The sequence below is a fragment of the Rutidosis leptorrhynchoides genome, chromosome 2, assembly GCF_046630445.1.
Source record: "Rutidosis leptorrhynchoides isolate AG116_Rl617_1_P2 chromosome 2, CSIRO_AGI_Rlap_v1, whole genome shotgun sequence".
In the NCBI taxonomy this organism is placed as follows: Eukaryota; Viridiplantae; Streptophyta; class Magnoliopsida; order Asterales; family Asteraceae; genus Rutidosis; species Rutidosis leptorrhynchoides.
The window spans coordinates 645551077-645555315 of NC_092334.1; positions in this window are offsets into that span (position 1 = coordinate 645551077).

The window sequence follows — 4239 nt, forward strand, 5'->3', positions numbered from 1 at the left end:
AACTCCAATTTCATTTTTCAAGTCAGCAGTTAAAAGATTTTTAATGAAGTTAGAGATTTCAGCTGTTTGGTCTAGAGACGCACCAGGTTCCATAGCAGCTTTCTTTGCAGAAGCAGCAGTTGAGACTGGGGCAATCCCTCCTGTGGTTTGCTTGGAGCCAGCTTTAGCTCGTTTGGATTTTCCTGTTACCAAGAAATAGTTAAGCAACGGATTCCAATACTAGAAGTGGGTAGTCAGTATATAAGACTAGGGCTGTTCTTTATGATCAGAGAGCACTAGATTCTAATACAACTACTGCTTTACCAGTATGTGAGATGGTGGTTGTACTAGTTGAGGTAGCTGGCTTCTTCCTTTTCACAGCTGGCTTTCGCTGAGGTCCCTCCCCCTCAGCTGGTGCAACACCAGAGGCAGTCGTAGGGGCAACTCCACCTTGAGCAGCGAGATACTCAAGCATTGCTGGCATCAAAGCAGCATATGGAGCAGTAGGTTTATCCTTTGGCATCCCCCTTGCTTTAAAGGCAAGTCAAATGATTCATCAGCAATCTGCTGGTAAGCTTCACCCAGCTCATTTTCAAACACAAGGCTCAAGAACCTTGGAAAGGGGATTAGATGTGTTCGTTTAGGTGCAAGCACCATTTCCCTTAACCTGAGGTAGATCTCAGCTGCGTAGTCAATGTTCCTATTGAACAGCAAACCATGACCAATTTTGAGCTTAAAATCTGAGCACTGATCAAAACTACCGGACTTTTGGCTGATGCACTGGGTCAGCAGTCCAAAGAAGTAATACCATAGCGGTGGCATGTTCTTCCTTAGTGGTGTATGAACAATTAGACCATCATAACCAATTGTTTCCAGCACTTCCCTCCCCAAATCATCGCTCGTCAGTGAAGTAAGAAATGGACCACCGGGTAATTGAAGGGCACGTCGGAGAGCATCAACAGTGATCGAGCAATTGAGGGTTTCAGTCACCATGCCACGAATACAAGGAGCATTCTGTTGAGTGGTGGCTATGGTGGCAGTATACCAAAATCTCGCTAAACAGGCCGGATAGAGGCGAGAAGGAACTCCGGTGATGGATCTCGCCAAGGGGCATCGTCTGATGTAGTCAATCAAAGCCTCATAGCCAATGTTGGCTTTAGACTTGGGAATAGAGAGAGCATGTGCTGCATTGCCTCTGGAAAGTCGAATCAGTGCATGGTCTGGTGCATTAGCAGTCCTGATCAGCTTGGGGTGAAGATTGAATAGTGGACCCTGTACAGCTTGTTCCTCAATGACCGGTAGAGGTTTCTATTCTGGTTGTTGTTGCTGTGGTTGGTGTTCCTCCAGTTTGTATTCTGTGGGTGGTGATTGTGGATGTTGTTGTTCTTGGTCTGCCATTGATGAAATCGTTGAAGATGGATGTATGATAGATATGAAGATTTGTGATTTTAGAGAGAAGAGTGTGTTTTTTAAAGATAAATCAAAGAGTTAATAATCGAAGGTTATTATGTGGAGTTGATCACCTTATTTAACCTTTCGGATTGGTGGAAAAAGTGCAGGATAGAGAAAATGGCAACTGTCATCTGCAGACGCGTGAGCAGATGTGACAGACTGGCATGTTTTCGAGGGAACACAGACTGTTGACATGACGTTTAATCGGCTTGAACACTCATGCCTCCCATTAAGCATTAAATGCAGCAGTTTTCAAATCAATTTGAAGTTAAAAACCATAAGATAAATTTTGTATTAAATACAAAAAATTCTTTGTGACATTTAATATGTAATGAATTTAATTTTAAATCATTGGAAGTAAATGAGTTTCAGATTTAAGGTATCATTTAAGTATTGTGAACTATTTATTATTTCGTTTTGAACATTGAATAACCATGATATAAAAGACCTTGTTGTGCTGACTATTTGACATGTAGGCAGTAAGTGAAAGAAATTTTGACTTACTGGTTTGCCCTAAATGTTGTAGAGCCAGCACACCAACAAAGTTGCCTTTTATTTTAAAGTTCAAGCATACCCAGCTCAGAGATGAGATAGTTAAAATGTTTCTCATCTAAGGGCTTTGTGAAAAGATCTGCTAACTGCTGGTCTGTTGAAATAAAATGTAGCTCCACATCTCCTTTTTGAACATGATCCCTTATGAAATGATATCGAACGTCAATGTGCTTAGTTCTTGAATGCATCACAGGATTGTTGGTAATAGCAATAGCACTTGTGTTATCACAGTAGATTGGAGTCTTTGTAACATGAACACCATAGTCCTTCAGCTGGCTTTGCATCCATAGTACTTGAGCAGTACAACTACCAGCAGAAACATATTCTGCCTCAGCAGTAGATGTGGACACAGTATTTTGCTTTTTGCTCGTCCAGCTGACTAGTCTACCACCCAGTAACTGGCAACCACCAGTAGTACTTTACCTGTCTATTTTACACCCTGCAAAGTCAGCATCTGAATACCCAATTAGCTCAAAATCCTGGTCTTTGGGATACCAAAGACCACGTTTAGCAGTACCTTTCAGATACCTAAATATCCTTTTTACTGCTAGCAAGTGTGACTCTTTAGGATCAGTTTGATATCTGGCACAGAGACATGTGGCAAACATAATATCTGGTCTGCTGGCTGTAAGATAAAGTAGGGACCCAATCATACCTCTATATTCAGTGATATTGACTGGTTCACCATTGGAATCAGCAGCTATTTTAATAGATGCTGCCATTGGGGTCCCTATATCTTTTAAACAGGTCAGACCAAATTTCTTTAACATATCTTTGATATATTTATGTTGACTTATAAAAATTCCATCATCAAGTTGTTTAATTTGCAATCCTAAAAAGTATTGCAAATCTCTTTGTAAGCTCATTTCATATGTCTTTGACATAAGTTTTGAAAAATCTTGACAATGTTTCTCATTTTTAGATCCATAAATAATATCATCCACATATATATGTACCAGTAAGAGATCACCATCTATCTCTTTTGAGAACAGAGTGGTATCAATTGTTCCAACTTTAAAACCTATACCAGTGAGATACACATGAAGTGTCTCATACCATGCTCTTGGTGCCTGTTTGAGGCCATAAAGAGCTTTGTCTAGCTTGTAGACATTGTCTGGATATTTACTGCTTACAAAACCAGGAGGCTGTTTGACATAAACTTCTTCTTGCAGCTTCCCCTTTAGAAATGCAGATTTAACATCCATCTGGAATACCCTAAAGTTCATCTTAGCAGCATATGCTAAGAATAATCTAATAGCTTCCATCCTAGCCACTGGAGCATATGTCTCTCCATAATCCAATCCTTCTTCCTGTTTGAAACCCTGAGCTACCAATCTAGCTTTGTTTCTGATCACAATCCCATCTTCATCCATCTTATTCTTGAAGACCCACTTGGTACCAATGATCTTCTTAGTTTCATCATCAGGTTTAGGTACCAATGTCCAAACCTTATTCCTATCAAATTGGGAGATCTCTTCTTGCATAGCTCCTGCCCAGCTTGGATCTTTGATAGCTTCATCAGAACATATAGGTTCAATGGTAGACACAAAGTTTACATGCATACAAAAGTTGCTGGTTGCATGTCTTCTTATTTTAACACCACTTGCCAGATTACCAATAACTTGTTCAATTGGATGCTCCTTTGTCCATCTAGTATTATGAACAGGTGAGCTTGTTGTGGAACACACGACATCTTGATCATCAGCTGGCTCAGAGGAATGAGCAGCAGTTGGAGACAGCTGTTCATTATGAGTTTAGCCAGTACCAGCTTGAGATCCTTCAGAACCAGTAGACCTATGCTCTAGTTGTAAAACTTCAGTAGAGCCAGTAGGAACAGAATGTTCCATCTCATCATCAGAGAACCCAGATGGAATAGAATGTTCCATCTCATCATCATCATCATCAGAGAACCCAGCAACATGGATTGGTGAGGGATTTGCTGCTGGTTCTTCTTCGTCATCAAGAGCTTGCTGAGTAGGCTCTTCAAACATTAACTCTTCATCTTCTTGACTAGTAGATAAAATAGGGGCAGTTTCATCAAATGTAACATTAATGGATTCTTTAAAACAACCACTTCTTTTATTGAAAACCCTATATGCCTTTGACATGTTGGAATATCCCAAGAATATACCTTCGTCAGCCTTAGCATCAAACTTGCCTAGTTGATCCCTATTGTTTAGAATGAAACAGGGAGTGCCAAATACATGAAGAAATGAAATTGAGGGTCTTCTGCCTTTGAGAACTTCATAAGCAGTT